The 11,359-nt window shown below is 40.9% G+C and overlaps 1 protein-coding gene across 2 annotated transcripts in view; it reads right to left on the bottom strand.

Annotated features, from left to right (window-relative positions):
• Positions 1-11,099, bottom strand: part of LOC108232136 (metabotropic glutamate receptor 4) — a 215,851-nt gene extending 204,752 nt beyond the window's left edge. For both annotated transcript variants that reach the window (XM_017409740.3, XM_017409741.3), the window contains exon 1: positions 10,770-11,099. The gene's annotated coding sequence lies outside the window, so the exon portion shown is untranslated. The remainder of the gene's footprint in view (positions 1-10,769) is intronic.
• Between the last annotated feature and the right edge of the window lie 260 nt (positions 11,100-11,359).

Consider the following 11,359-nt stretch of genomic DNA (forward strand, 5'->3'; position numbering starts at 1 on the left):
CTGTCATTCCACGTGAATATTAACTGAGCAGGGCGTTTGTTGAAGTACTGTTTGTATTTGCAGTCTCGCTGGAATTCAACCCTAGCACAAAACTGTACACATGCTGCAAATGTGTTCTGTTATCAGAGGCCCGTTTAGTCATTTTGGTGCCCAAGGCAAAACACAAACATGGAGGCCTCATTATTGTTTAACCCATATTTATCTAGGACCTACTTGTAGCTTACTGTTAATGGTAGGTTCTTCAAAATTGTAAAATAGTCTGAACGTATCTTTCTAGCTGTTTGTTTTAGGAGCAGTAAGATCTTCACTTAACCTATGACTGTGGAGGTTTATAGTTCCTGTGACAGAGTGGGCCAGAAATCCATCTTTGTGGTGATTTCAGTCAACCTTTGATGCTGTCAGATAAGATCCACTAAATATTTCTAATTATTTAACTCATTCTGGGGAGTCTCGTTTTGCCAACTACCTAAAACCACCAAAATAAGCACATAACACCTTCTTTTTCTTTTGCATGTAAGAGTTAGTTTGAAAATCTGGGCCTGCATTTACATAATTGCATAAGTAATTTATGCATTTGATAATTTCGGATTGTACCAATAAAAAAAACACATTTAATTAGCATTTGCTATGCAAACAAATATCATCATAATAATAATAGCAATAATAATATCCTTGTCATAAGTTTATTTCGTATTTTATGAGTCCTCTAGTTGTTTGAGGCCCAAGGCAGTGCTTACTTTTTTTCCTGGAAAGTCCACTTCAGCTTTGGAAAAGCCATTTAGGAAAAACCTAAGCTTTCTCGAAGATAAGAGTGAAAATAAATACCTCTTTGTCTCAGTAGATCTGTTAGGCGCTTTTACGGCGTGTTGTGTATTCCTCTATTATTTGACGCATCTACCTAAAACATCTCAGTATGTCTGCATGTGCAGGATTTCCCACTTCCAGGTGTCAGCCGTGAGGGCTGGCAGAGGTGGCCACATTATTCCCTCACTGCTGCCTCTGCATTAGTAATCGGGACTTGATGTAAATAGAGACGTCTCATTACCAGTGAGTGAAAAGTGTTGTACTGAGGAAGGGCAAGGCCAATGACAAGGATTCTCTGAGTAATGGGCTCTAAAAGATCAGCACACCATTAAGTGGACCCGCGGAGCACATAGTAGCCCTTCAGGCCCATTATGGAGGAAAACACTACCAAGTTAGACAAGTGCAGCCTCTAATGGCAGTCTCCCTTTACAATTTAATGTCGTTAAACGCAGCGCTGTGGATGTTGTTGAGGTGAGCAAAATGATTGCTGGGCTGAACTATTGACAAAGAGTGTGTAAGATGCTGAATAAAACATGATGCAGTTTTGTTGTTTTTTTTTCCCGCTTGGATGTTTTACTCGAGCTAATTTGCACAAGCGAATCAACAGCAGTCTGTTGTAATGTGCTGCAAAGTCTATATGCTAATCCATTTTGCATAAAACCAATAACACTGCTTCCTTACAGCAGGCTTTGTTTAGTTTTTGAACACAAAGTTCCAGTTAATTATGCCCAGTATCTGTCCTCAGCAGTCCTCATCCAACTTGTTTAGTTTAAAAGATGAATGCCTGTATAAATTTTAACACAACGTCCTTTTGTCTTGTCTCTTCCTACAAAGGGACCAAACCTGCGAGAAGCTCACCGCGCTCAGCCAACTGCACATATAATTGAATACTTCCTCGTGGCTCTTCCTCCACAGCGAGACACTCTGACACACAAATTGTAATCAAGGCCAGAAATAGCGCGCAGTGAGATGGGTGGCTGTTGACTGCAGGATTTGGGAACTCAAATGAGCCTTCCCACTGCTGCTGGCGAGAGATTTTTGCCAGGCGCCGCTGTGCAGAACAAGAACTAATCTGGAGTGGTCTGTTGCTGCTAAAAGGAACTTGCCCTCAAGTCATGCATTACGGGGGGAAAAGTGGGGATTATTCTCCGTCTCATTTCTACAATTTTCTGCTACTTTATGTAAAAACATTCATACTGAACAGACAGCTTTTTCGAGTATTGAGTTTTCCGCCACTTTCTGCTGCTCTGCTCGCCATAACAAAAAGAATATTTTGGGGGGGGGGGGTTGTTTCTTAAATTGATTTTGTTTGATGTACAATAAATGGTACAAGATAACGTCACCTTAACCAGATCTCTTTTTTTGCAGCAGCAGTGGAAGCTTTATGGGCTGCATGGCTTCAAATCTAAAGATAGGCTCATGCATATTAATGAGCAGCGGGCAGGTCCTAACACTGACAAAAAAAAGTGGGAAAATGCCTCAACTCGTGCATTTGGAATATTAATGAAAAATGCAGAAGTGGATCACAAGACTCGTGTTTCTTTTTTGAACAGAAAATGAATGATGACAGAGTAAGTTCATCAAGCACAAAAAAATATAACACCTCTATGTCCTTCATTACTTTCTGCTCGTGACATTTTTTATCTCAAAGCTAAAGCAGATGGAAAAAATGTTAGGTTATAAGCAAAGATGTTCAAACTTGTGTATTTGATGTACAAATCCATACACACTGGAACCCCCTTATTACTATTCATTTGTCACAATTTTTTTTCTTACTCTTCCTCCTGCAGCTTTGAAAAAAAATCCATAAAACAAAGTACATCAAAAGATGTGACTCGATCAGGAATGGTGCACTATGACTTCTGGTAGACTGTGCAACAGAGATGAAATTCACACAAAAATTGCAAAAGCTTACCACATTCAATGGGGTTTGGGAGGAAAACAGGAAGGAAAGCCAGCCTTGTTTGGAGATCTACATCTCAGCCAAACTTTGCAGAAGAAATCTTGGTTAAATTTTAAACGGATCACAGGAAGTTGATTGTTGCACGACTGAAGTGACATTGTAACATATTTAGCACGTTTTCATAAATAGATTTTTGGAGATTGGATTTTGATGTGACATGCACTAAATTTTGAGCTGTCACTCGTTTTAAAATATTGCTAAAAACAACTGTTTTCACTCCCACAGATCTTAGGCTTGGGAAATATACATTACTCAGTGACTTACACTTTTCTCTGAAATCTCCCCCTTTCCCCTCACTATCTTGCATGTTTTAGTTGTTTCTCTGCTCTTTAGCAGGTCTAAGTTCTGCAGAAGCCTGTTAATTACTCAGTCCTTCAAATCCGGCATGATGGAGCAGAGAAACACCTAAAACATGCAGGATGGTGGCCCTCCAGGACCAGGATTTGACACCTATAGGGACTGTTATCAGGGAGTGACAAACACAGCTTTGTGGTTACCATGGTGACACTGGCAGCAGCTTTAACATTTATTTTGATACTGGTTCTCTTTACACTTGTTATATAGTTAAAACATCAAAACTTCAACACCATGTTGGCTTAGATTGTGACAAAACTCCCAAATTACTGCAGGGCTTTGGAGAAACAAAAAGTTGATGTATGTTGGAATTTCAGGAAGTGGTTGCAATGGCTTCCTTCTAAATCTCTTTATTTTTTAGTTTCACTATAATATATTGTCCAAGATTAGCACCTCTTTGTTTATGGGAAACATAACATTTTAGCAATCTTTCAAAAACAGCAATAATGGTCATATCCCTGCTCTTTTCAAATAAACTCTAGTGGCCTGTGAACATAATCCAAGTGAACCAAAGATGCTATAAAAAATTCAGCTGCTATAAAAACTGATCAGCCACTGAGTAGAGGTGTGAAGATAACAGGAAGGAAGCAGAAAAATAAATAACCACCAACTCTGTTTGTGAGCTTTAACATCCTGTTAAGGAAAAAATAAAAGTAGCCTCATGACATTCGAAACCAGCAGGTTGGAAAATTAACACTTTATTGATGAATCAGAGCTTTAGTGTCTGATATGTTTCTAACACCAAACAACAGCTGTTAAATTTAATCTTTTCACATTTTAACCAAACATTTGCTGTTATAATGCTGAGATTTCCTTATTAAGTTATTCTTAATACACAGGATCAGTCCTATCACAGTGTCTGTAGTAAATGCTGTTTAACAGCCACAGTTTGGTTAATCTACAGGCTCAACACATCCACATTCCTCACTGTGATACATAAAAGTACTTGTGTGCAATATTGGTTTTACAAAATTGCTGAAAATCGCAAACTTCCCCCATGAAATTACAGTTCGATCCAACAATCATCAACAAATGTGTCAAATAAACAGCCGAACCGACGAGTAACGGAGCACACCAAGAGAGCAAAGTCTGAATAATTCTGATAAGTGGGGGAATATTCATCCGCTTCTGACCAAACAACCAACACAGCCAGCACTGTTCAGTCAGCGGTTTCTCATCCCCAAATTTATGCTTGCTTTTATAATTAACAATTAAAACTAGAAGCACTCACAAACCCCTGCCACAGCGTAATTAAAGCAATAGTGCGATCCCAATCATAATCTGGATCAGCACCAGAATTGAATCCATTGTTTTTTCGTGACAACACCAGCATTTCCTGAAAATTTTCCTCCAAAGCTGTTCTTTAGTTTTTACCTGATCTTTGCTAACAGGCAGACAAAAAAACCAACGGACACAGCCGAAAACATAACATCCTTGGTGGAGGTAAGAAAACCAGATTCTAATATTACGTGTAGTGAAAAATGGTTTTAAGACTGTTTTAATCAATTCCTTATCTGATCTGTTACGTGACTTTAAGGGTTAAATCACATTATTTAATCCATTTGCATGATGATCTAGTGACAGAAAAGCTTTTACATTTTAGCTCTCTTGAAACCAGATCATTATAAACTAAAAGTTGCCCAGCAGTGTCTGCTTCATCCTACAGGGATGATTTCTGAGACATACAGTATGTTGGTTTTTAAATACAACATATCACATCATAGTTAGAGCTGTTCTTTTTAACCAATCAGTATTGTAAAAAAAAGAAAAAAGATGCGTTATGGAATCAGTTGGAGCTGCATTGTTCTCATCAGAACAGTGTTTTCACGCTGGAGTCAAAATCAAATGTCCAAGAATAGTTTTTTTTTTTTTATTTAACCACACGAACCTCACTCTGTTAAGTGTCTGTTTGGTGTTTGAAAGTGCTAAATTTCTCCTCATTGGCAGAGCCATTTTCAGAAAATTTCACCCTGAGAAAGGTTGAGTTAATACCGCCCAGTCTCACTGGAAATCACTGAAAAGAAAGAAAGTGAAATAAGTGTTATTTATAGGGACGACTGCTTTAACTTTTTTTTGACACCCCACATAATTTTTTCATAACTCAAAACGAATTTCAGTGAGAATTTGTACTTTTTTTTTGTACTGTTCACAGATGAGTTGGGCTTTGTCATTCAGTGAGCAAGAATATCCTATTTGTGTCACGCCATAATGGTGTCATTTTGGGGTTTTTGACTTTTTCATTTCTCAAACCAAACTGTGGCTGAAAGCCAGTGGGTTGGTTCAAAACCAAATAAAGTTTTAGAAGTAAACATTTGACACTGTAGTCCCCCCCTCTGGATGACAGACTTTACTGTATGAACAACCTTTTTGTCCTTTATTTATTCAAACTGTTCTATATTTGCCATTTCAACACTCAGGCACAAGAACAAATTTGCAGGAAAATAATTTCTTCTCATGCCAGTTTTCCAAATGGCGGTAACGCTGCGCTGGGTTCCACGTGATATCTTTCGTTTTTAGAAACATGAAATAAAAATGTGAATCTTTGGCATCTTGGAAGGTTACAACAAATGTATTTGTGATAGAGATCTGTAAAAGCGCTTGGCCCGTTGGATTGGATTCGCTCTGTAAAAACAGGCAAGTTGAAGAATCTTTTAACGCTGGGAAGCCAGATTTGCTGAGGACAGCATGTGGCAGCAAATCATTTGATTTAAAATAAAAAAGTAGAAAAAAAAGATTGATTTGACAACTTGTCATGTGTGTCTTCTTTATGAGCATACGTCCTGGTGGGAAGGAGAGATTATTCGCTTCATTCTTTGTGTAATAAATGTTGTAAATTAACCAGAGTGCCAATGGGTGTCATCTCTGATTAGTGTCAATAGGCCTCTAATGAAGATGCTCAACCTGTAGGCGTGCTGCAGCTCTGACTCTCCGAGCTTACAAGTGGAAATAAACATTAAACTACAGGCCTAGAAATCCTTGGAGTGATGGAGGAATGCATATTGCCTGCCACCTTTCACAACAGTTTTCAGCTAAAACCCTCTTAAAGTGACTTGAGTTACAGCTGCTTCGGTTAAACCTTGTAAATGACGTAACGGCGATGTCATCATGTGTTGGCCCTCAGAGATGACTACCAGTTACTACCACACAAAAAGTGAGCTTAATATCTGTTAAAAAGACTAATTTATTGTCATGTTTGTGTTAACTAAGATCAACTATCTTTGGTGGTCATCTTTAATCGGGTACATCCAGTGATTACTTTCTGAGAGCCTCACTAAAACAGGTCCAGTGGTTTGTGAGATAGTTTGTTAACGTTACAGACACATGAACACACACACACGTGGATAAAAACATCATCAAAAATCATAAGGATCAAAACTTCAAGAGTTTAGAGCCAGAACGTTCAAATGAAGGCTTTGAGAAGGGATCCCAGATTGGAGTTTCGAAGAGAAAAAGAATGTGTTGAGACCGTGAGGAACAGATCTGCTGTTGTCTTCGGGGCTCATCGCTCATCGGTCTGCGGTCAGCGCAGCACAGCCACCCAGTCGGCCCTCACCAACGAACAGAGGGACGGCAGGAGAGCGAAACAGAGGAGGTGATCCAGAATGCGCACGTGGTGAGTCAGCGACGACGGAGCGCGGCTGAATGGACGTTCAAAACTCCTCCGATAAACGGAGGAAGCTGTTCCTCTCCTTCGTCTGTCGTTCTCTTTCCACCGCTGGACGGATTTCAGCTGCTGACGAACCGCGTGCTCGCTTTCAGCGCCGCGTGAAAGGAGAAGGAAGAGAAGCCGACGAGGGGGAATAATTTATCGCGCCTCGTTCCTATAATGTCACAGTAACTCACAGCAGCGTGAAAAATGAATTCCAAAAGGCGGGCGGGGTGATGACAGTAAACATATCCTGGATGATTTTCTGGGTAAAAGGGGAACATTATCAGGTTGGGAACAGAATATAGTACAAGGGAAATCATTTGGAAGTAAAGGTTAAAAGTAACAAGCTCCTTTGTTGAAAGTCAGTCTGTTTGTAGAAGTTGCTTTGAGCCGTGAATCTTAATGAGACTGTTTTGCCTTCTTCTCTGATAGAAAGTTGTTAATGAGAGGAAATACAGCCGAGTTTCACAAGTTCATCTTCAAAAACAAACATTGTTTAAAGCCATCATCAGTTCATTTGCACCAATCACTCTTTCCCAAACTGGACCTGTGCTGCTGCACATCCCCTTTAGATTACATCCAAATCCGAGCGCTGCGGTCGGCAGCTCCTTAACTTGAGCCATGACCTGAACTCTAACTCCAATAACAGACTCCAAACACAAACCTTTAATTGGTCGCTGTTTCTGTGTTTGGAGCCCAGCTTTAGACGTAAAGCACAATTCATGCAGGGCCAACAGAAGGTCACTTCTGCAAATGTGCTCATCATGCCTTTTGGGAAATTATGAGAGGGGTGTGAGGCCTTGCATACTTTTTTTCTCCCTCTCAAAAGCAATGTTTGGAGTGCATCCACTTACAATGTCTGGGAAGAATCTTTAAAGACGGCTCAGATAAGCAGCAGAAGTAGAGAGTAATGCAAACTAAAGAGCGTAGGACAGAATCATTATTACACTGCCTGGCCAAAAAAAAAAAAGAGGTCACACAGTCTGATATTTTGTCGCCTTTAGCTTTGATTACGGCACACATTTGCTGTGGCATTGTTTCCATAAGCTTCTGCAATGTCACAGGATTTATTTCCATCCAGTGTTGCATAATTTTTTCACCAAGATCTTGCATTGATGATGGTAGATTCTGACCGCTGCGCAAAGCCTTCTCCAGCACATCCCAAAGATTCTTAATGGGGTTAAGGTCTGGACTCTGTGGTGGCCAATCCATGTGTGAAAATGATGTCTCGTGCTCCCTGAACCACTCTTTCACAATTCGAGCCCAATGAATGCTGGCATTGTAGTCTTGGAATATGGTTGTTCCATCAGGGAAGAAAAGATCCATTGATGGAATAACCTGGTCATTCAGTATATTCAGGTAGTCAGCTGACCTCATTCTTTGACCACTGTTCTTGAACCTAGACCTGACTGACTGCAGCAACCCCAGATCATAGCACTGCCCCCACAGGCTTGTACAGTAGGTACTAGGCATGATGGGTGCAACACTTCACCTGCCTCTCTTCTTACCCCGATGCACCCATCACTCTGGATCAGGGTATGCCAATGATTTGACCCTTCTCAAACAGACTGACATCTTTTTCACAACCACGGGATGTCTTTTGACATGGTTGATTAAGAAATGAGAAGCAGCTCATTGCACCAGTTGGGGTTAAAAAACGTGTTGCTAGCTGAAACATAATTGCCCATGCAGTAATTATCCAATAGGAAGTTTGTACCTATTTGCTTAGTTAAATCCAGGTGGCGACTTTTTTTTGGCCAGGCAGTGTAACTATAAACTCTCTCTGTTGGAGTCCATGGCAATTAAAGGGATAATTCAAGGTTTTTTGAAGTAGGGTGTGAAAAAATACAATTTAATCTTGACTGGATTGATGAGCTAATGGGCCAAGACCAAACTGAACTGCTGTCATCTTAAAACAACTCCAATTTCAAAATGTTCATTATGTTAAATCCTTTCACTGTTTTACATTAAAGTTGTTTAAACAGAATTTTGTGGTTATTTGTGCACTTCTGATGCATGCTGGGGCTCTTGCAACAAGAATATCATGATATATCTGCTGGATTAATTGTGTGATGTGAAACAGACAACAATGTAAAGGTTTATAAAATAGTAATTACATAAATCGCTACAAAATGTTTGAGATTAGAGTTGTTTAAAAATAGCAGCAAACCACTTCGGTCTCGGCCTTGCTCAGAGGAGCTTTTAGCTCAGGTCCAAATAAAACTCTTTCTCCAAACTGCCGTCATTCAAAAAGCTATCCACAACAAGTAAGATATTTGTTGATCCAAACTTTTCCCCCAATTCCCACTTCAAAAGGTCGGAACTATCCCTTTAAGCTAATTCCCTTTCTTTATTCCCCTCCATTGCCACTCCAGGACACTGTCCATTAGCCTGCTCCACTGCAGTTGGAGATACTGAATCTGACTCATTGCCACTCATGAACATTTCCTTTATCTAAAATGACATCCAAACTGAATTATTGACTTTATTCTTACCCAATCAGGCAGGAATAAAAAGATCCTTATTTATGTAGATTTAGGATTTGAAGGGAAGATGCACTTTTAGCAAACACTGTCTTTGAAATAACATCAAATGATGCAGCTGATAATGTTGAATATTGTTAATATTTTTTTTTTAATTTAAATATCCTAAATCCAAGCAGGCTTTTACCGAAATACCAAGGTTGAGAAAATCATCTCTTTCTCCTAAAGAACTGCACTGATGGAGATTTACCCTCAAAACAGTGTGATACCAATCAAATGGTGCAGAGACTTAATGATGTCTTTTTTATGTGAAAATAAAGAGATAAAGATAGAAACGTGTGCTTTTAATCAGAGCTTTAAAACGCCAAAGTGTCCGTTTTAAGGCTTTGAGTCTCCTGAAAACCAAAAGAAGTGCCCGTGTAGGATTGGACTGGCTTGGTGAAACCTGGTAGTCAGTCGGGTCTTCAGAGGGCAATGCAGAAAAACAGTGACGCTGTTGGTGCCATTTGTATCTGAAGTGTAGGCCTGTCACTTCAAATTAGATCATTCCCAATTACTGAAATCCATCTGAGAGCGTGGATGTGGATGCCGAAAACCTGAAGTGGAAGCTGCAGCAGACACACTGCGGGCATGGACGAAATTCAAAAGAAGTAGAACTAGATTATATCTGTTCCATCTTGTCTGGAACAAAATTTACATTAGGAAAGAACGTCTTTTTTCCCCCCTTCACCCATTTTGTGTAACATAAATCAAAAGGAAATCAGAACATGTCCTCACATCATCTGAGCATTCCTACAGAGATGACTATATTCTGTTCATACTGAGGCCAGCATCCTGTGTCACAGCCTGCACTGCAGACATCTGAGCAGCAATTAATGTATTCACTGACAGATGATCAGCTGAGGCATCACCACACTGTATGACCCAGCAGGGTGTCAAGTCTCATTTGGAAGGGATAAAACGCAAAACACGGACTGCCCCCAGAATCCCACCAGCAGCCCCTCTAACAGCTCCCAGACTTCCCAGGGAGCTGCGTCCCCTTGAATTGCATTACTTTTTATGAGGGTGTAGGGATTAGATCTATGGACTCCTTTAGATTCACTTATGTGGAGAGCAGCAGAGAGCCAAAAGAGGAGGAATAAAAAGGGGGAGGGGGAGTGAAGCTAAAGAAGGGATTCATTGTACGATCAAGCCCCCCACAAGAAACATCAGCCTTGTTCTTTTTTTCTAAAAAAAAAATGCCTTTCAGCAAAGTGATTCATCTGTTGAGTGTGACCAGAATGAGGCAACTCATACAGCCACACAAATATTTACTCACAGGGTTTGGAAAGTCCAACAAAACAAAACAACAAAAATAGCCACAGGGAGACGGGCTTAATTATTTCTACTGTCTTCTAAAGCACTCTAACACACACTCAAGTTGCTTGGACAGCGAATAGACAGCCGGTTTTGTGCCGCTGCGTAAATCACTGACGCCCCTCCTCAACAGTGGAAAAACAGGGAAAAACTCTCTTACCTTTGAATGAGCTCGTGAGCCTAAAAGTGGAGACGAGGAAGAAGTTGGACGCTGTCCTGCATGGTGGCTGGTCCCGGTTTTCCGTTTCTCTCCTTGGCAGCTGCGGCTCCAGTCAGCTCTGGACTCCCCTGCTGATTGAACGCTGCGAGCCAGAACCCCACCAACGCGCACACACAGAGAGACTGAACAGAAGAAAGAGGACGAGGAAGAAGGGGAGGCGGAGGGGTGGATGGGAGGTGTAAAACCGAGGTGAATTGTTAGTTGAAGTGCCGAGGAGAGGAGTGGGGTGAGGGGAGGGTGAGGGGGGTTGAAACGCCCGGAGGAAACGCAGCTCCCAGCCTGGATGTTGCTCAGACGCTGTCCAGCAGCGAGTGGTGCTGAAAGAGACTCCGGGGGTTGCAGAGATCTCCTACTTTTTTTTTTTTTTTACTTCCTCCCCAGCTTCTTCTGTTTCACTCCACACACAAAAATCCTCTCTCTTTGAGCAAGGGTGCAAATGTCCTCTCCTTTATTCGCTCCGTTCCTCATCAAGGCGGACTTTTGTGCTGCACTGACGCTGCTGGTTATGAAAGGGGGGGGGGGGGGGGGGG

Source organism: Kryptolebias marmoratus, linkage group LG8 (genome assembly GCF_001649575.2).
Source record: "Kryptolebias marmoratus isolate JLee-2015 linkage group LG8, ASM164957v2, whole genome shotgun sequence".
In the NCBI taxonomy this organism is placed as follows: domain Eukaryota; kingdom Metazoa; phylum Chordata; class Actinopteri; order Cyprinodontiformes; family Rivulidae; genus Kryptolebias; species Kryptolebias marmoratus.